Source organism: Caretta caretta, chromosome 9 (genome assembly GCF_965140235.1).
Source record: "Caretta caretta isolate rCarCar2 chromosome 9, rCarCar1.hap1, whole genome shotgun sequence".
Classification (NCBI taxonomy): Eukaryota; Metazoa; Chordata; order Testudines; family Cheloniidae; genus Caretta; species Caretta caretta.
Window position 1 is genome coordinate 95,172,890 of NC_134214.1, and position 22,863 is coordinate 95,195,752.

The following is a 22,863-nucleotide window of genomic DNA, read 5'->3' on the forward strand; positions in this document are numbered from 1 at the left end:
CAATTCTGGGTGCCACACTTTAGGAAAGTTATGGCTCAACTGGCAAGAGCCCAGAGGAGAGAGACAAAAATGATTAAAGGTGTAGAAACTAGGGCTGTCGATTAACGGCAATTAATTCATGTGATTAACTCAACAATTAATTGATATTAAAAAAATTGTGATTAATCACAGTTTTAATTGCACTGTTAAACAATAGAATACCAACTGACATTTATTACATATTTTGGATGTTTTTCTAAATTTTCATATATATTGATTTCAATTACAACACAGAATACAAAGAGTACACTGCTCACTTTATATTATTATTTTTATTACAAATATTTGCACTGTAAAAATGATAAAAGAAACCCCATTTTTCAATTCATCTCATGCAAGTACTGTAGTGCAAGCTCTTTATTGTGAAAATGCAATTTACAAAAAAAAAAATTGTTACATAACTGCACTCAAAACCAAAACAATGCAAAACTTTAGAGCCCACAAGTCCACTCAGTCCTACTTCTCGTTCAACCAATCACTAAGACAAACAAGTTTGTTTACATTTACGGGAGATAATGCTGCCCACTTCTTACTTACAATGTCACCAGAAAGTGAGAACAGGGATTCGCATGAAACTTTTGTAGCTGGCATTGCAAGGTATCTACGTGCCAGATATGCTAAACATTCGTATGCCCTTTCATGCTTCGGCCACCATTCCAGAGGACATGCTTTCATGCTGATGATGCTTGTTAAAAAATACGTTAAATTTGTGACTGAACTCCTTGGGGGAGAATTGAATGTCTCCGGCTCTATTTTACCCACATTCTGCCACATATTTCATGTTATAGTAGTCTCGGATGATGATTCAGCACATGTTCATTTTAAGAGCACTTTTGCTGCAGATTTGACAAAACGCAAAGAAGGTACCAATGTGAAATTTGTAAAGATAGCTCCAGCACTCAACCCAAGGTTTAAGAATCTGAAGTATCTTCCAAAATCTAAGAGGGACACGGTGTGGAGCATGCTTTCAGAAGTCTTAAAAGAGCAAAACTCCAATGCAGAAACTACAGAACCTGAACCACCAACAAAGAAAATCAACCTTCTGCTGGTGGCATCTGACTCAGATGATGTGTCGGTCCACACTGCTTTGGACTGTTCTCAAGTAGAACTCGTCATCAGATTGGATGCTTGCACAAAAGGACATATGAATCTTTTGAGCATCTGGCATGTAAATATCTTGTGATGCCTGCTACAACAGTGCCACGTGAACACCTGTTCTCACATTCAGGTGACACTGTGAACAAGAAACGGGCAGCATTATCTCCTGCAAATGTAAACAGACTTGTTTGTCTGAGCGATTGGCTGAACAAGAAATAAGTCTGAATGGACTTGTAGGCTCTAAAGTTTTATATTGTTTTATTTTTGAATGCAGTTATTTTTGTACATAATTCTACATTTGTAAGTTCAACTTTCATGATAAGGAGATTGCGCTACAGTACTTATATTAGGCGAATTGAAAATACTATTTATTTTGTTTTTTACAATGCAAATATTTGTAATAAAAATAAATACAAAGTGAGCACTGTACACTTTGTATTCTGTGTTATAACTTAAATCAAAATATTTGAAAATGTGGAAAACATCCAACAATCTTTAAATGAATGGTATTCTATTATTAACAGTGTGATTAAGCACACAATTTTTTAATTGTTTGACAGCCTTAATTGAAACCTGACCTATGAGGTAAGATTTAAAACACTGGACATTTTTAATTTTGATAAAAGAAAGACTGAGAAGGGACCTGATAACAGTCCTCAAATATGTTAAAGATTGTTATAAAGAAGATGGTGATCAGTTGTGCTCCATGTCCACTGAAGGTAGGAGAAAAAGTAATGGGGTTAATTTGCAGCAAGGGAGAGTTAAATTAGGGGGAAAATTCTAACTAGAAAGATAGTTAAGTTCTGGAATAGGCTTCCAAGGGAAGTTATGGAATCCCCATCATTGGAGGTTTTTAAGAACATGTGCCAGGGATGGTCTAGGTTTACTTGGTCCTGCCTCAGTGTAGGGGGCTGGATTTGAAAACCTCTCAAAGTGCCTTCCAGCCCTACATTCCTATGATTCTATGTCTAGCAGGAGCAATTCTAATATCAACAAATTCTCAAATCCATTAACTCAAATTCTGTTGTGAATTTTCACATGGGGGGAGTATCAGCCAGTGCAAGGGCGTAACAATAAGAAACCCCCTACACTTACATCCCAGTACAGGCTACCTTGGGTCTAGGTGTGTAGGAGTAAGGGCTACTTACCTGCCTACTCTCTCCCTGGAAGAGGTGAGAAGGAAGTGGATGGAGCATTGGCAGAGTGAGTGGTGGGGGGAGGAGTTGTGATTTGCTGATGGTGGAGGGCAGCAGTAAAGTACTACCCTGTATGCGAAAAGAAGAAGTAGGGAGGGAGGATGACTCAGAAACCACCTTGCTGGAAAATTTCCATCAGCAAAATGGAAATGAAATGTATTGTTTCAACCTGAAGTGGAATATTTTAGTATTTGAATCAACCTGAAGTACTTTGTGTAATCCTCTCAGGAATGAGCTAGGGAGGAGAGGGAGGAAGAGAGCCCCATTTTAGTTCCAGTAGACGGCGTACATAAGTAGACCACAATGGGTTGGGGGGAAAGGGCATGACTGAGATGTTGAACTTGTTTTACATAATCTTATTTTGAAGAAATAAAACTAAATCCCTGAAGAAATGGGACTGAAATCCTGTGGCTGGGAATGTTCTTTGGGGACCAGCCTCACGCGTTATGGTCCCTACACCCTCACACAAACAAAATCTACCTATAATGGTCTTGGTCCCTAATACTCCTGATCCCTTCTATTAATGGGTTTGTATCCTGTACCTAAAGAGAAGATGGAATAAGGTATAAAGGATAGACCATCTGAAGGGAAAACACCCTTCACAAAATTTAATAATATCACTTTTTCCTCTTGAAAAACGTGTGTGCATCCAAAATATTTGAAGTTTGCAGTAACTCTCAAAGACACATTCCTTTGAGAAGTGGTCCCCTTGTGTATCTTCACCATACAATGTGGAATTATTTGTTGAATCTGTACTGCAGCTGAAATTAAGAAACATTTGTGCACACTCAGCATGAAGGAGATTCTTGTTACAATACATTTAAGACTATTGCCATGCTAAGAACCAATACTGATATGTTACATGCACTGATGCTTTTCTCTGCGAGTAATATAGTCTGTTACTAAACTGTGTACTTCACTGGAAACAAGGATGCATTGGACAAAACTGAAACAAAAAAAGTGTATGGATTGGCAATGACAGTGAGCCAAGTGATCAGGTACTGGAAGAAAATAGCCACTTTAAACACGGTTCGCTGAGAGCAGAGGAAACTGCATGGGTGAAAATCACAGTCTGCTTACAGCATGCAGGACTAGAATATAAATCACTGAATGAAAAATGATCAAGCCGAGATTTTCAAAGCTGCTTCCGGGAATTGGATGTCACATTCCCATTAATTTTAGTGGGAACGGGGCATCAGTTTCCTCAGGGAACTTTGGAAATCTCAGTCTAAATGTCAGTTATTCAGACAGAAAATATAGGGTGAATTCTTAGCACTCTTGCTGTGTTATTGGATGCTGTCAGTTGCAGCACTTCAGTTGAATTTAAAATGATACTTTCAACCTAGCTCCCCATGTGGTCTGTTTGTACAGGCACAATTCTGCGTCTATATTCACATTTTTGCCTGTAGGATTAAGCTGCAGGTGCAAATATTAGTAGTTACACATCTGGCTTTCTGGATTCAAATTATTATTAGATTTCTCATTATTAATATTTAAATGCTAAATTCAGTTTGCTGTGGAGTCATTTCATTATGGACACAAATATCCACCTGCAGAACCAAAGGCCCTGCATGTCTACCTGCACATAGACAGCTAGTGAGAGCGAGAGTGAATGCGTTCGAAGAGTTATTTACTCTGTCTCAGGCAGTTGTCTTAATATTTTATGCCAGTGGCTCTCAACCTTTCCAGACTACTGTACCCCTTCCACGAGTCTGCTTTGTAAGTTTCACCTAAAAAACTACTTGCTTACAAAATCAGACATAAAAATACAAAAGTGTCACAGTACGCTGTTACTGAAAAATTGCCGACTTTCTTTATATTTACCATATAATTATAAAATAAATCAATTGGAATATAAACATTGTACTTACATTTCATTGTATAGTATATAGAACAGTATAAACAAGTCATTGTCTGTATGAAATTTTAGTTTGTACTGACTTCGCTAGTGCTTTTCATGCAGTCTGTTGTAAAACTAGGCAAATATTTAGATGAGTTGATTTACCTCCTGGCAGACATCTGCATACCCCCAGGGGTATGCATACCGCTGGTTGAGAACCACTGTTTTATGCCATCCCCTGCCCAGTATGTGCCCTTTATATGACACATATTTTTGTACTATTTCAGAAACATATTAGGGAGGTTTTACAAACATTATTGGTACATTTTTAGTCTTATGCCTACCTATAAAGGTGCCTTCCTCACCTCCAAACTCCCATAGGGGTGAAATCCATTTCTCACATAGCAAAATTTGCAACTACTTGTGCTTTCAGGGCTGTATCTGGATGCAAGCATTACCCTAATTTGGCCAGCATGCCAGTATTCTAAGGCTTGAACATCCATAAGCAATGATTATCAACCTTCTGGAGTTTATAAGCCCCATAGGGTGCCATGTTGATGGTACTACAGGACTAGGGGAAAGAGGGACCAGACCTATTGCCTGAGACATTCCTCTGCAATGAGGAACGGCAATAGTGAAGGTAGAGGGAAAGCTGTTTCATTGTGCTAAGTTCTGGAACTATGGCTACTCTATCATTCCCAGCTGTGGCAAAGAACAGGGACAATGAGCCTGACCCAAAAGCCAATTGAAATTTGGGAGACTTTCTGTGGAATTCTGCTCAGAGCCAAATATAATTTTTAAGCAGCTCATTTTTTTAAATTCTGCCCAGATTTATTGACTGGATCCTCCACTGATACACATTGATGCAGACTCAGAGACATCAATGGAACGACACTGATTTACACCAGCTAAGGGTCTGGCCCCGCAGTTTAATCTAAATTAGAAACGCTAAATTCCCTGTGATTTTAATATTAGGGAAAAGAACGGGTTAAAAAATACTTTACTCAGTAACTCAAACGTGTTTCGAAGGCAGACTGTTGTAGATCCTCGAGAAAGAGGATTGTTCTTTTTGTGGCCCCTTAATTATTTATGACTGAGTGATTTATGGATTTTAAGCTGTGGTTTGCTTTTGATTATTCTTTTTTTTTTCACCTTTGCTATTTTTTCCACTTCCCTAATCTAAATGTAACACTCTCTTTACTATTGATCCGGAGCCTGTTTCTGTGGCAAGCCATGTCATTTGTCAATGTTTTCACTGGTTGGCACGCTTCAGTTATTGGCATTGATTACCATGAATAATTTATGACTATGGGCTTTTAATCTGTCATTGATCGGGACCATCTTTTCTCAGAATGAATGGAGCACTCCTGAGACTTGCCGGATTGACAGGCCCGGATAGACGTCTTCTATTTAGCCACAAAATGGATATGGCAGAAATAGCAGCAATTGAAGCTTTCACATGCTCCTCTACCAGTATGCCTTCGACCTGGGTTTTGACCATTTTTTAAAGGGAAAGCGTCTTCCAGGCTCTAGGACTGACACTTCTGTTGATAAAGGAAAGGAGCTCTCTAGTTGTAACGTGATCAGCTATGGATTGAGGCCATTACCTCATTTCCCAGCCTTTACGTGCTAATGACTTTCATTCACTACTGATCTGGGTGGGATGTGAACTAGTGACATAGCAGTATAAAATTCCTTACCCTATTAATAATTCCATTTCTTAGCCAATTCTCCTGATTGCTACATGCTCACAAGTAGATGCATTACGGAGAATGTAATATATATGCTTTACTCAGGTGACTATGAATGCAGATGTTGTGGGAACCTCTGGAAGATTCAGAAGTCCCTGAGCAGGCAGTGCAGGTATTCATGTACCTATGTCATTACTAGTATATATACCATCTACAGTAACCTACCAGGTCAACGTGCCCATTAGGTGGAGGATCAAGGGAGCAGGTAGATGTGTTATGTGAAGTTCTCCTTGCCCTATCCCAGCACAGTTCAGCTAGACCCCAGGTCTCCTCTGCTCTCTACATTGGCTTTCCCATAGAAATCAAGTCCAAGGCGTCAGGGCTAGATCCACAAAAGGACTTAACGGGCTGACTCCAAAATATAGACCCTCAAAACCCCCACTAAGCTTCTGCCTAACCCTAGAGGCACCTAAGTTTCTGCCAGTGGGCATGCACAAGACTACATTAAGTCCTAACACTGTTGAACTGCTGGACATCCTAGCTGACACCTAATCTCTGGCAGGTCACTCAGACTAGGTGTTCACCCATCTAGCTTGCCTGTGGGGCCCTATGTTGTAGATAGTTTCAGAGCATACTTATCAGAGCATGCCTCACACAAGAGACAGCAAGGGGTGACCGGATTGGCACTATTTGGGGATATGTGTCATAATTCTGACTTGCACTCCCTTGGGATGTATGAGAATCCCCACTCTGCCTGTTCTGCAGGAAGGACTTGAACCCAGCTCTTCCATCTGACAGCTGAGTGCCCTAACCACTGAGCTATTGGCTTTAATGTGCTGGGTCTTTGTCTCATTTTTTATGAGAAAGCCAGCTAAACCAGCTCAGCACTAACTCCAGGAGAGGGATCACAGCTGTGAATCCTGGGCAACAATAGGTGCCTCCTTCTGGCTCAGAGCTAGGGGCCAAACCTATTCTCAGCTTTTCCTACTGGCTATTTTATAGGCTCCTCACTCAGCTTGCTGGCTGGTCTCAATCCCATTCTTAGGCACCTAACTCTCCCCATGCATTGCAAAGGGATCCCTGGCACCAAAAGATCCAATGCCCAAGCCCTTTGTGGATCTCACCCTTGGTCCTTACCTATAAGAGGCTGTGTGGCGTGGGCCCAGGGTAGCGAAAAGATCTCCTGAAGCTCCAGGATGAAGACCATGCTCAACAGCTCCACTCCTCAGGCACAACAGAATTGTCCACCACAAGGATAAATCTTGTCTATGCAGGAGACAGAGCTTTTTCAGGGGCTGGTCTGAAACTGCAGATCAAACTCCCACAGGAACAAAGGACCATCACAAACCTCACCATCTTCCTCACCAAGTGTACGGCACACTTCTTTGACTTGCATTCTGTAACATAAACACAGAAAAAGTGTGTGTGTGTGTGTGTGTAAACCCTACCAAAACAAAACACTAAACTGCACACATGATTCTCTCCCTGGTGAGAGCACGAGAGAAGAGTCATATTACTTAATGCACTAGTGGAAGATGCTCAGATACGATGGCGATGGGGCCATCTAAGATGGGGCCATAGATAAGTAGATAGATGAGACGAGAAATGGATATTTGTAAGAGATGAAAAATGGGAGAATTAGAATATTGAGGAGACCTTGGAAGAAATGAACCAGAGCTGAGATGGCAAAGGAAGGTGCTGATACTCCACTACTAAAATCACCTGGGGGGCTTCAATAAATGAAAAGTGCTTGGAACCATGATGACACTATGGTGAAAATAAGAGGTGTGACCTGAACCTGACAGCAGAATTACTTCTTTAGCAAATGCAAGGGCATCTCTGCCAGACAGCCTGTGATTGCCAGTCTTCTCAGGTTAATGAAATAGCTGAATCAAGGAAGAAACAATTCTAGAGTGGAAGTGATTCTGAAAAAGAAATAACTGCTCTTTCTAGGAAGGAATAACAACAGTGATCCTTCCAGGTAGCATCCTAATTTAAATGCACAGCTGCATCCCAGCCAGAGAAAACAAAGAGCTGCAGAAAAGCTACACTTTTGTACTGTTGGGATCCTCAGGCTGATTTGCTAGGATAATTATTGTTAGATAAGCATAGCTAGAAATGGGAATTTTTGTTCAAAATAAGGAAATAAGATAAATAAGTTAGACAGAGGGAGACTAAGTACTTTTCTTAGACTCATTAACAGAGTGATTTGCTTAGCATGTCCTGACTTGTCCTTATGTCTAAAGAGAACTTGTTGTCTCAAACTGAGATCACTACAAGCAGGCATTCCCACTATTCTTTCGAAAATATTGTGTCAGTATTTTCAGAGAAATAATATATTAATAGTATTTGACATTTATGTAGCAAATTTCCTCCAGCTAAAGTAAAGTCACGCGATAGTATTTTCCAAAGGATAGTTGTTCCAGCATCGCAGGGTCCCCTGTAATGTGGGTATTAGCCCTGCTTTATGGATGGGTAGACTGAGGCCTGGGCAAAAGCAGCTAAGGTGGGATTTTCAAAAGCATTTAATGTCGACCTAACTTTACTCCTCAAATGGCCCTTTCACAAGGTTTCATTGGTCATTTTTGTTTTAGCAGTTGGCAAAATCTTGGCCATTTTAGCTACAAGGACAATTGATCAAATTGTCACAGGCGGTTGGCTTCTGTAAAAACATCCTCATGACATGAACGTACTAACCTCCAGAGGGGTCCTGCTTGTCACTGGCTGAGCTGGGTGGTGCTTGATCTTCATGGAGGCTACATCCCTTTGGGATTTGCCAGGATAACCATGACTTGGTTCCCACTGAAGCCATTGAGAGTTTTACCATAGATATCTACAGCAGCAGAGTTAGGATATCTCTAAGACTGTCATTGACTTCAGTGGGAGCAGAGATGGCCCAATGCTGAGCAGTCTTGAAAATCTCTTCCTAAGTGACTTTAATCAGAGCAAGGTAGTGACAGAAATAGGAACAGCATTTGAGTACTCTGATCTAACCCCCACACAGCACTGCCTGGCTAGAGATGTTTTCAGAAAAGGCTTTAGACAATTGCTGAGAGCCAAAGGAACAGAACCTAGAAAAATTCAGTGAAAGTAATCTATATTCTCTTCTCCCTAGAGCAGAACACAAGGAAAGGGCGAGAGTGCAGAATGAACATCTGACACTGCTGGCTATATTCTCAACACCAGATGAGTAGGAGGACATTTCCCCACACTGTCACATGTAGAACAAAACTTCCAAGTAGGTTTGGAATCACAGAATCCAAGTTAAATATTACAACTCATTATATGGTCACAAGCCATTAGTTTCAGGTCCAAACTGGCAAGAAAGAGCAATTCAGATGTATGTGGGGGAAAAAAGAACTCAGAACAAAAACCTAAAGATTAATCAGAAAAAAAGGGGTTTCATAGCAATTCCCTCTTTTCCCTTTAACATCCTATTGCTTATGATTATGGCTCATTAGCCACTGTCAAATATTTCACCATTTAATCCTCAGCCTTATTTGAGAGTAGCCGCATTACATTTTGCATTCTGGCTATCAGGAGGCTTGTACTTGTGAATCTTGTTTTTCCCAATCCACTTTATCAGTTCAAATATATGATTATTCGTCAGTCCCTTCTAAAGTGCTAACTCTGAGATTCAGGCAAAGAGGGAAATTGTATAAAATAAGTTCATTTCTTCTTGTAATGCTAATTATAATGCAAATCATCGCTCAAAACTAGTTTAGTGCTACAAATGGAAATACACAAAAAGATGTGGTCTGTACAATGAATGACTTCGCCTCCAATATGCAGTCCATTATGTTTCCTCAGTTCCAGCAGTCTGTCAAAATAGTTCTGTGTGCAGCTAGCAAAAACTCTGAACATCTATTAAATCATGACAAATATTTTCTTTCCTTAGTTTGTCTAGGGTTATAAGTATTTGAGAATTACAAAATGCCAGAAATTTTATTGCAGCTGTGCCTGCACCACTTATTTAAACAAGTGGGACACATTTATCTTCGTTTGACTTATGCTTTTAGCTGGAGCAGACAGACGGCATATTGTTTTTTTTTTTTTTCTGAATTTACTAAAGGCTTAAGGCGTCCATCTGGTGTCTTATGCGATGGAATGCTATGAAACAAATGTATTTGTTCAATCAATATGTGGAACTTTTCTTCATGGGGAGAAGAACCACTCACTCAGTGCTCTGGGCATTTAAAAATAAAATGGCATAACTTGCCCAATCAGTCAATGATAAACTATAAACCATTCAGCGCCGCAGTTTAGACGTCTTGCATCTGGAGGAAATATGGGGTGAAATGCTATAGGATAAAATAAGATCCCCTTTCCCCAAAGCTTTGCCACCATGCAAACTGAGCCCAAACTTTGGGGTGGTTTGAGGAAATATTGGTTCATTCACGTGTGTGAGAGAGCTAAGCGTGAAGCAGATACTGGGTGGGCACTGAGCTTTACTCAAGTGCTGGCCCCAAGGAGGGAGGAAGTCTGTGTTTAAGCCACCTTTCCACCCCTAATCCTGGGAATACCTAGGGGAAATAGTTAAATCACAGTTATACTCTAAAGCAACCTCGGGGCTGCTCTAAATTACATTAGCAGTGCACTACTGGCTCTCTCTGCGCTTATTTACTGGCCCAGGACAACCAGAGAATAACATGCTATGGCCACATCCTCTCTCTTCTCCAATCTATCCCAGCACATCCCCTATGTTTTAAGGAGAGTGCAGGGAGTGGAACTGATGGATAGATCCAGATACAACACCTTCATGTGAACCGTTTATTCCCTTCTACTCAAGGGGAATCCTCATCTACACACTCAACACTCCTTTCCACATGCTTTGTGCAGAGAATCTGTCTTGGACAATTTAAAGTTTCCGTGTACCTCTGTGCTTCCTGATTTCATCCAGGAAAGGAAGCAGAAATATTGAAATTACAAAGAACCCTAGGACTTGGCACAACAGATTAGATTCAGATCCTGTACACTGTTTCTGACAATGTCCAGCACCAGGTGCTTCAGTAGAAGGTCAAAAAAGTCTGTAATGAAATAACCTGTACTTAGAAGAAGTGTTTCACCTAACACAGGTTATTTAAGGGTTTGTCAGTGCTAGAGTTTCAACTGGGGTTAACTGATTGCCAATCAATTTGCATTAACTAACACATTTTGTATGTGAGCTTGGCCACTCCACCAACCTTCCAGAACACAGATGTTTGAGGTGTACCGTGGAATGTCCAGTCTGCATGTACACATGTGTTGGCTGAACTAGAATTAATTGGCAATCAATTTATTTGAGTTAAAAATCTCTAGTTGTCCAACACTTATTGGTGGATTATCGCCAAAGCATAAGGATAATTATGTAGCTTCTTTGCAAAGGCCTTAAATTGCTACAAAATAGGAATTCTCCTCTCACTTGAACACTGGCAAAAGTACTTTGCAACCACTTAGCGTGGCTATAAAAGACCATATACAGTACAAGGCAGCAGAGAATTGTGTTCTAAGATGTTCTAACTGACATTACAGTGTGTGATCTGTGGCACAGCGGAGGAAGGTTTCGATTAGATTGTTTTCTGACAAGCATGAACAATGAGTGGAAGTTGTTTTGATTACATCATTTCATTCCAATGCCATAGAGTCCAGTAGCATTGAGAGTATTGCAAGCACAAGGTCCTTCAGCATGATTAGTATAATTACAATGATTAGGGTAGTGGTAGCATGTGCGGGAACGCAAGCAATTAGCATAGGACTTTCAAACAAATAGCAAGGCGTTCAAACAAATAAACTAAAACAATGACGTCAGACTGCTAGAAGAAAGGGAGCTAAATTTGATCCGAAGACTTCAGTTGCAAATATACAGTAAAATAGGATTCTACAACGGAGGCTACAGAAAATAATGTAATCTGGAGTGCACTTGAGAAATTAATTATGCCTCTCTTTTGTTGCTTTTTTGACATGACGGAGATCTGGATAAGTATTAGGTTTTAGTGTAAATCAAGAAGATTAGGATGTTTGCCATTTTCCTACAAGTAGTCTTCATCTGTTTAATCTCCTTCAGTCCTGTCATCCTCCATTTCATCCTTGGAGAGATAATTTAAGGGGGCGGGGAGCAGGAATTATTAGGGGCACAGAAATTATTTTGATTTCATTTTAAGAAGTCATCTTGGTGTTTTGACTATTTCTTTTGATCTCTGGTGGCATAAAAACATTACAGAATAAACTGAGATTGCACTTTCCTGTTCTAAAGGAGTCCAGCTGTTCATGACATACAGTGAAAAAAGGTTTTAATCGCAAGACAATAAAGACATGTTAAGTGGATTTTTACCTAGGAGCCCATGAAAAGGTTGGACTTCTGAGTGGAGTTACCCATGGCATCCTTCCAGTCAATGAACAGTCTAGGAGAAGTTCAGCTAGCACACATAATTTCAGTATTTTCAGGAGAGTGGAGAAATTCACATTAGGGACAGGCAGTCCAGCTGGGAAATGGTTTCAGTGGTTTTGGGCATCAAAATCAAATTGAACTTTTCCTCCAGTTCTGAAATGTTTTGATAACTTTTGATATCTTTTTTCCACGATAATGTTTTGGCACAGCTGACCTGGAAATGCCAAAATACCCAAAGAAACACCTTTCTTTTGTGTTCCTAGCCTAGACAGAGAAGAATAAGGAATAATCTATTTTCATAAGGTTTCTTGCCCTGTTTTGCAGATTTGAAAAGGTTCCCACATTCCAGAAAGGCTTTTGAAACTGTAAATACTTTTCAAACACCAAACCTGAACTTTTAGACTCTTGGAGGTTCACTCATCACTTATTCACACCTAAATATGTTTTTTCCCCTTCCAAAAAAAAAAAAAATCAAAGCGAAAATTAGGAATTTTGCACATCATTATTAATCATATGTACAACGATATGGCAACATTCTGCTCTTATTGGCAAGTAAATCCAGTGTGTTTGTGATATGCAACAGATGGTTAAATGTCACTTTACTATCTATATTTTATTTGCCAGTTCAACTTTTGCACATGGACCTTTTCAATTATCACACTGTGTAGTACAAGGGCTTACACAATATCCAGCAATTTTTGGCAGCAACTGCTCAGTCTCTGGTTGCTGCCAAATCTCTGGCAGTATAAGCTGAATTCCTGTTTAGTATACATAAGCACAAGGTTCTCATTATACTGGAATTTGATACTCAGGGCCAGAAGGCTCCACATACAATGTATACCCAGAAATGCTGTCTTGTCTTTAGACTGAACAACTGTTTCATCTGTGGTGTATTAAAAAAACTGTCATAACTAAATGGACAATTGTATATACACACAGAGAGAATTAAAAATGAATCAACAAACAATGGAATAAGCAACAAATGCAATACCTAAAGATGAGAGTTATTTCATCAGAATGCACTGAAAATTGGCAGAGACCAGCAAAGGGTAATTGTAACACTCTTAGTAACTAAGCTGATGCTGCTATAGTAATGCAAGCTAACACCAGAAATGATTTTATATGTAGGCAGCAGTAATCAGATTTTATTATTCCAAGATAAGCTACTGTAAATATTAGCAGTACAGTAGTAACAGTAATACAAATTGATGTTTTAACATAATCTTTAGGGCTTGATTTAACAACCCCCCTTCCATGCCCCTAAAAAGAAAGGAAGGAATTTTCACAATGATTTATAGATGGGCCTCCTAGCAAAATTTCCATGTGGGTGTCCTTTCCCCATCATTAATGTACTCATCTCCAACACACACACACATACACACACACTTAAAAGTTAAAAAATAGTAATAAAACAATAGTCCCTGCCCTGTAAAAATAACCATCTTGTCCCAACTGTTTCCCCTCTGTACAAATGAAAAGAAACACACACACACACTGCAAGTCGCTGCCTTGCCCAACAAAACTATATCAGTGTCAGACTCCCTCACATGTTCATAGGCAAACAAACATACACCAGTTCAGTGTTCTCTCTTGCTTCAAACACATCATTTTAGTACTTTGCCAAATCAATTACACATTCTCTCGCTGTCCCCTGGGCAGACCCAGTGATTTAAGATATCAGGTTAAGGGGCAACTGGATCACAGTTTATAAGTACCTACATGGGGAACAAATATTTGATAATGGGTTCTTCAGTCTAGCAGAGAAAGATATAACACGAGTCAATGGCTGGATGTTGCACCTACACAAATTCCGATTGGAAAGAACAGTGAGGATACTCACCTGTTAGAACAATTTACCATGGGTCATGGTGGATGCTCCATCACTGGCAATTTTTTAAACTAAGATTGGATGTTTCTTCTGAAAGATCTGCTCTAGGCATTATTTTGGAAAGTTTCATGGCCTGTGCTATGCAGGAGGTCAGACGGGATAAGCACAATGGTACCTTTTGGCCTTGGACTCTCTTAATCTTCAAGGTAGTTTTCAGGTTTGTTAGTGCAGCAGCTAGAAGGAAGTAACTTTGCGGGTTAAGACAATTTCCTTGCTTTGCGATAGACTTCCTGTGGGCCTCAAGCAAGTCATATAGACTCTCTATGCCTCAGGCCCCATCTGTAGCATTAGGGAAATGATACACTTCCCTACCTCCCAGGGATATTGTGAGGATAAACACATTAAAAACTGGGAGGCCCCCATTAATATAGTATGTGTATAACTGGAACCTTGTATTTCTTCCCCCTCTCTCCTTTCACTTTGCTATCCTCATTCCTATGAAGAAAATTAGAGCGTATTAAAATGGCTCAGGTCAGGGATGGGAACATCTCTTGAACTGTGGACTGCAATTAACTAGGCTTCCTGTTCAGGGAGGAGGAGAAAGGAAAGGAACACAAGAGGGGGGAAAAGGTGAAAACAAAAATATCTGGATAAGACAATCCAGTTTTTTATCCTCGGACTTTAAGCATTGGTGCTTCTCTCTAACCATGTCATTATGAGTTGAATATTCTCTGTCTGGTGCACAGTCACTGTACTTCACAGCCCACCAGGGATTGAGACCCATTGTCTGCATTCTCCATTTGATAGCTCCCACGGTGCTTCAACTCCAAAAAAAATGGGAAATTATAATCTTCACCCTTTGCATTAGCACAAATAATTGAAAGGAAGATTTGCCTGGTGGTTTTAGGGAAGTTTAAATAAAGCAAAAGTGTGATTACCGAACATCACTATGGAGTCTCTTTCTTTCGGTGGGGTGAGCACAAGGGATGATACAACATCTGTAGTACCTAAGAATTATTCTCTTTCTACAGAATGGATTCACAAGTGTAGTTGCTGCATCCACAAGAAGGCTTTTCTCTTTGAATTTCATGCTGGATAATATTTTGAGGGTCCATGCTGCCCATGTTTCTTCCCTGTAACTAATTATTTGCTAAGTCACAGGGCTAACATTGACAATGACAGGTTTGCCCAGCAGAGTCTGGGCCATTAGCCCCACATGCTGATGCTATGGGTGGGTTGACTGTATGACCTCTCAACTTTCTATGGGGAGTTTTGCCCTCCGTGACTAAATCAACAAACATTAATAGATGAGCATTACTCCTCTCATAACAATATTTAACACACTGTGAGTGTGGGAACATTATACACCAAGAAATGTATGGGGAGTGCTGCTTTCTGTTGTGGCTGATCTGAATAAAAAGAAATAGGATAGCAAGTCATGACTGCAGCCAGTTCATTATGTAATATATGAGACAGAGCACTTTGGTTAATTTTCCCATTAGATGTCCTGGCCATATCCAAACTACAAGGCATTATAGTCACTGAAAGTTACAATACCTCATTTGAGTCAGCATCTCATCTTGAGTAATATATATTAGAAAAACACTCATACTAGTGTGCATGCCTTTGCTGCCATAAGCAGCGATCTTGTACAAACCTGCTGTTAGCACGCGGGTTTCAATACAAGCATCTTTTCCTACCCTTGAGTTAGGGGCCCTGAAGGGCAGAAACCTACATTTCTTGTCCCCAGAGGGCCTGATCATTGACTTCAAAGGGCGTTGGGGCAAGCCCCATATTTACCAAAGTGTTGTTTTCAGGAAGCACTGTTTGACCAAAGGACACTTTACCAGCAACTCTGACTCAATGGAACTGAATTCCATTTCTAGACATAGTGTTTCCAAGAGGCTATGCGGAGAAGGATGGTGTGATGGGACAGTTGTTTGTAGGGCACATGAGTAAAAGATCTTATGGTGATGGCCACTTTATAAATTCATGAAGTAATAAATAATAAATAATAATAAATAATAATATTAAAATGTTCCCATGAGCAGACAAATAGATAATGAGGTGTTCGTATGCCAATATACAGATCCAGTACAGTGGTATAGGGTTAGATTCTGATACTTTATGCACACTAAGTAGCAATTTACTCCATGAGTATTCCCACTGACATCAGTGGGACTATCTGTTGAGTAAGGCATAAAATCCACAAAGGTAGTTAGGCACCTAAATCTGGCCCTTAGAAAGAGAAGAGAATTGACTATTCAGAATGTCAAGGCTGTAAATGAAAACATTCTCTTTATCCACTCACCTTTATAGTTTTGTTCTCTATTAAAATGTCTCGGAACAATCTATAGTTAGGAAGGAACTTCCTGTTCAGGCATGCACACACACACACACACACACACACACACACACACACACACACACACACACAGAGGAATGCAAGTGAATTAAACAGTTACACTGTTGGAAGCAACTCCATTCTACCTTCATTTTAAGGACCTTTCACAGAACCAAGCCATGAGGTGGTTTGATACAAGAGCCCATAATGACATTCAAGTTAACTGGAAATCCAGGTAAACAGTGTGTGGGAGTGCTAAAACAATGTTATAAGAGAACAACTTATTCCTCCTTCAGAGGCATATTTCTATTTATAGTATAGCTAGTAAGTCTCTGTCAGCATTTCCATCAGACTATAGTTCAACCAGGGAAATTCCCTCTGGATTGGAATGTGTCAGAACCATGTCTCAGTTCTGTATTATTATTTGAATTTCAAATAAATCCTTTGGGAGTCAATGCTACAAAGGACTCCATGTGGATCGATGCTTAGGTCTCATTGACTTTGATGGGATTCTGTGTGGGTATATGGCTCCTCATTGTGCAGTTACTTGCAGGATCCAGGTCTTAGATTATTGCCAGGGAGAGGTTTAGAATGATGTTTTAGTTTAATTCATTACAGTATTGCCAGCACCAAGTATTAAAAAAATAGGAGCCAGACCCCCCAAAATCATGAGATTTTAAAAAAAAATTGTATGATTTTTCAGACAATGTTGGGGTTCTTTCCACTTGCCTTCTGGTTTCTGAATCTTAAAGGTTCATGTTTGCAAGATTTCCCCTGCAACAAGAAAGGCTAGTCATTTACTTTTTTTTCTCATGTAGATAGAGGTTCTGATATACTCACATAACTCTGAGTGCTGGCCTTTTAAGGAAAATACAACTATCACAAGACATGATAAAATTACAAGATGGCAACTGTATAACTTAATGCATTTATTTACTAGAGTTGTTAAATATGCTCTTCCATAAAGTCCATGCCCTGGAATTCAATACCTTTCTGTTGTTTATAAAACAACATTGTATATAGGTAGGGAAGTTAAGAAGAAAGGACAAAATTTTCAATCCTGATTGCCTAAAGGTAGCACCTGAAAAAGGGGCCTGATTTTCACATGTGCTAAGCACCTGCTAACCTACCTGCTTAGATTCTTAAATGGCCTTCAACACAGTCATATCTGAGCACCTCACAATTGTTAAAAAATGTTATTGCCTCACAACACCCTTTTGAAGTAGAAAAGTATCATCCCTGTTTTGCAGGTGGCCCACAGAGATGTGTCCACGGTTGCATAGGGAGGTTGTGGTTGAGCCAACAATTGAACTCAGGTTTCCTGTGGTCCAGCCCAGTTCTTTATCTACTAGACCATCCTTTCCTACAACTGGCATTTGGGGTGGGGGGCGAGGGGAAGAGTAATGTCATTAATCCCGAAGTTCAGTTTCAAGAGGCTTTAACTCCATAAATTCATAAACTTTCATAAATTCGGAGCATAAAAATGTCACATGCATTTACAGTGCTTTTTTAGTAAATAATTAGAGTAATAAATAATATATACTTTTGATCAATACAATAAATGTGTAGTATTCATATGCACCACAGTTTCCAAAGAGAGCTATTAAGGTGTAAGCTAAGATTATGTAGCACTAAGAAGAATATAAAAAAACTCAGCGGTAGGAAGGATCTATATTATGGAATACACACAGAATGTTTTCTAGCAGGGCCCCAGAGGAGCTAAGATGTGTGCTGTGATTCTGTGTTAAGAATAATTCACAAAACCTAACTAAATCTTAATAGGTCTAGTGTTACGATATTAAGCTCAAGGAATCCTTCTACTCCATAGCATATTAACAGCACATTTAAAAACTCATATATGTTAAATCTGCCAAAACAGACTAAACAAAAGAAAAAAAGAATGAAATTGCTGGCGACTACAACTAATTGTTAAGTAATCATTTGGATCTGAAAAGCGGCTAAACCAAGGCTAGTCTCAGGTATTAAGATTAGGGCTCGTTAGGAATTTTCTGGGGGAGAAAAATGTGTTTTCCTCAAAAATGCAGATTCTTTGAACCTGAAACTTGTCATGAGAAATGGCTGGTATCAACATACCTCCCGGTCCAAAAAAAGCCCCCAAAAAACCCTTCAAAGACCTTCCCATCTTGCTATTTTCAAAATGAAAAGTTACAATTTTTTGGTTCAGAGCAAATTTTCACTTTGAAATTTTACTTAATTTAGATTTAAAAAAATTAAAAAGAAATAAAAAAATCTGAAATCAATCCAAAATGTTTCAAAAATATTAAAATGAGATGTTTCGATTGACCCAGTCTGATAGATAGATAGATAGATAGATAGATAGATTATTGGGCACGAACGTTCTCAATATTTTGAATTTTCATCCTGATTTGGGACCATGAAAAATATCAATATCTCAAAAATTATCAAGGGATGGATTTCCCCTCCCCTGCCCAGTTCTAACTCAATCTGCTCTTACTGAAACTTACCCTGGTTTATGCTTTGTAGTGGTCTTAAACTAATGAATGATCTTGCATAATATAGGCCATATCACCTTTAGTGTGTGTTAAGGAAGGAATGAAACTTGCACAATGGCAAGATCTGCGTGAAAGGGCAAAAAAGGGAAATACAATTTTCCTTTGTCCCTTCAGACCCCACCAAATGAAAATCTTACAGTAGAGGGTGTACAGGTTGGATCATAGGGAGTGGCTTTTCACTCCAGCCTCTCTGTATGGCATCCACACTTTTATCTGTTGAAAGTGACAATTTGTGCATGAAGTCCCACTCCACACCTTGGGGGGTGATCCAATCATAGTATGGCTTCCCTATGAGCTGTGAGGCAGGTGTGGGTGGAGACAGGATCCTGGTGAGACCCTGTGTGTGGATGCCTGAAGCTACAAGGGATTTCTCCTTGGATCTTGTTTTGAGAGGGCTGGGGTTAATTTGTACCATTTTTTGCACATTGTGAACAGTGCAACAGACAGGCAACTCAAGCCTCCAAAATTCTAGTGAGACTAGAGTTTAGACCAGAAGGCATTATTGTATTGTCTCACCACTTGTATAACACTGGCCAGAGAATTTGACCCAGTTACTTCTGTAAATGGAGCTCAGTAACTGGTTTTGACTAAGGTATATGTTCTGGAAGGGCAGCTAGTCTTGATTTGAAGTCATCAAGAGATGGAGAATCCATCACTTCACTGGGTAATCTGTTCCAATGGCAGATGGACTTAGTCCACTGTACATGGAATTAATGGAATGACTCCCAATACGAGGGATCAGGCCCACTCAGAGGGAATAGAGGGATGCCAATATCCTTTCTATGTGTTTCCCCAGTATTCCCACTTCAATTCATTGGGACTAGTGGGTGAGTGGGTATAATTAAAAAGTGTTCATTCCACCGCTGGCCCCTCTTGAACTGAACAGCATCCAATAGCTATGATGCATTTCTTTTATAGCCGAGGTGCCTTCTCTTTTTTTAGCATGGATTTTTTGGCAAGACCATATTAAGCTCTAATTTCAAAGCTAGGGAAAGCTTGACTAACAAGCTGGATGACAATGACCTTGTCTCTTGAATCAAATGGCAGCAATGGCTCCTCTTTGAAAAGGAAGCAGATAAACTTTAAAATTTTTTGGCTACCAGACAAAAAGGTGGAATGATACAGCTTCAAGAGTGTAGTCTATGCTTTCTACCCTGTCTCTATTTCTTTTATCAGTCTATTGACAATGTAAGGGATTTCCCCTGCATTTAAAAGCTATAAAAATACAATAGCTTGTAAAATTCCAATTCTTCAAGGTTTAAGGGATTTGATTTTTACAGTGGTGTTTGTTCTGTGATGGTTTCATGAGGCTTTCATAGCTCAGCACCAGTTAAATCTAACTCTGAGTCAGGCTCTAAAAATTGCTTGATAATGCTGCTGCTACTCAATGGCATTTCTCACTGATTAATGCAAAACAACAAGGTGTCTTTCTTTTCATGCCCTTGTGAGAACGGATGCTCCTTGTGACAACTGAGATGCTAATTCAACGAAACATTGCACAAAAAGAGCATTACACTAAAGTAGCACATGGAACAATGAGCTCAATAATACTACCTATGCACCCAATTCATTTTAACGTGGTACTGATTATTTTTCTCTTCTGTCTTTCATCTTTCTCTGTGGTTTTGATGTCTCTCCAGCAGACAGTGTAACCACAGTAGGGCAGTGCTGGCCTGCTATTGTGACCTCTTATGATGTGATCATGTTAACATTTTACAGGCTAAGCAAGGTTGGGCATAGGCAGGGCTTTGCTGGGAAGCTTCTAAGGAACCACTATGGAAATGCTGATGGTGATTTAGTGGGTGGCACACTTACCTCTGAGTCAGTGCTAAACCAATTCCCCAGAAGGCTGATATGCTGGGGGAGGTGCTGTCTTTCTGAGGAGATAGAAAATGTAGATCCAAATGTGGCCATTAGATCTCTGTTGTGCTTTTTGGAAGAACAGGGTTGCTAATAACCTTGGCATGCTGGTCATACATCAGACAGAGAGACTACATTCCCCCTTCCAGATTAATTAGAAAAGGGGCAGATTCTGGTCTAACTTGACAAGTTACTCCAATGAAATATATGTGTAAAATGAGATAAGAATCAGCCCCACAATTATCATCATCTCTCTACATTCTGAATTGTTCTGTACTGTTGATGAGCGCTGGTAAGTAGCCCCCATGATTCACCCTGGAGGAGGCTGCCTGTCAGCGGTGGGTGAGAAATCCCTATATATAGCCTGTGTATGAGTTTGTAAAGCATTTTGGGATGCTTTTGAATGAAAGGTGCTATATAAACCTACCAGTAAATCATTGTTATTTTATCATTACAGTAGAGTGCTAGAAGCCAACAATTTCAATAATTTGATCAGCTCCTTTTATTGCAAACCCCAGCAGGGTTGACTCAGCCCTTTATCTTTCTCAGGCAGATAAATTGAGTTCCATGAAGTTTACTGTGTGCGGATCTTTCAGATGAGACTTTTTTTAAAAAGTGAGATCCAGGTTATTCCATGCACACATTAAAGATCCTGTGGTAGGTTCTGTAAGAGTAGGCATTTGTCCAGGGTCCTTGCCACAACATCTTCACCCAGTTATCCAAAGTACTGTCAACTAGCTGGTGTCCACCCAGCTAGCTTCGTTGGTGCTATATGTATACAGGGCTTGAAACTGCAAGTGTGGTGTGATGGTCCCGTGGCACTAGCCTAGGACTTGGTGACACAGGTTCAATTCCCTACTCTGCCACAGGCGTCCTGTGTGACCTTGGGCAAGTTGCTTACTTTCTCTGTGCCTCAGTTCCCCATCTGTAAAATGGGAACAGCAGCACTGTCCAACCTCCTATTGTGAGGATAAATACACTAATAACTCTGAGGTAATGGAAGAGCCAAATCAGTACCTTAGATATTGGCTCTTGCAATGTGCTGAGCAACCCCCAGTTCACACTGACACTCAGTACCCTGCAAGAGGGGGAACCATGAGGTACTTGGATTTCTTTCAGGATGAGAGGTGCTATATAAAGTGTTAGTAACTGCTACTTTTACAGTGAGTGTTTCACTGTGCTTCATTCACTTTAAAAAGCCTTTTCAGACAACACAGCAGCAGACAGATGGCCTGCCCCCCACATTTCCTGGGGAAGCTCTGTGCAGTCATTTTCAAGACTTAGGGAATGCAGTAACCAAAACTGAGCTGTCAGGAAGGAACCAGTCACATGGAGCAGATTTGGAGTTGCACCAGGGAGCAAGCATTTTCATTAAAGGTCATGTTTTCACTGCAACTGGTTAAATACATTATATATTGCTGTGTATTACAGTAGCATTTAAAGACCCCTTTGGGGGTGGCTTCTGTACAAACACCTAGTAAGGGACAGTTCCTGCCCAGTAAGTTTACAATCTAAATAAATATAAGTGACAAAGGGTGATAGAAAGGAAAGATTATTATCCCTGGGGTTTTACAGATGGGGAATTGGGACACAGAGAGAGAGAGATTAAGGGCCCAGTCCAACTCCATGGAATTAAACAGAAAAGCTTTCATTGATTCCAGTTGCGTTTGGACCAAGTCTCTGGTGATTTGCCCATTGTCAAACAGGGAGTCTGCAGCAAAGCCAGGAATGAAACCCATATCTGGTATGTCCTGGTCCAGTCCTTAGCCACAAAAATAGATCCTGTCTAAATAATAAATAAAGGCCAATTATGCCTGGGATTTTCAAAGGTACTTAAGCAAAGTAGGCAACCAACTTCTGCTGAATTCCAACGGAAACCCCAGCCTGCATGCTTACATTGGATACACTCTCTGTGTCAGACAGAAAAACCCTGTCTTGCCTCAGGGAGCATTTCTGAACAGGCCCAATGACTTCAGAGGTACCACTCGTGAGCAAGTAGACACCATCATGAATCAGACTTCTGCAATCTGTCCCTGTGAAAACCAAAGCTTGGGTGTTATGAACCT

The 22,863-nt window shown here is 40.0% G+C and overlaps 1 long non-coding RNA gene across 7 annotated transcripts in view; it reads right to left on the reverse strand.

The window, feature by feature from the left end:
- The window catches only part of LOC125643014 (uncharacterized), a 678,305-nt gene that overhangs the window by 43,908 nt on the left and 611,534 nt on the right, over positions 1-22,863 (reverse strand). For all 7 annotated transcript variants that reach the window (XR_012670030.1, XR_012670031.1, XR_012670028.1 and 4 more), the window contains one exon: positions 7,002-7,261. This is a non-coding gene — a long non-coding RNA (uncharacterized LOC125643014). The remainder of the gene's footprint in view (positions 1-7,001; positions 7,262-22,863) is intronic.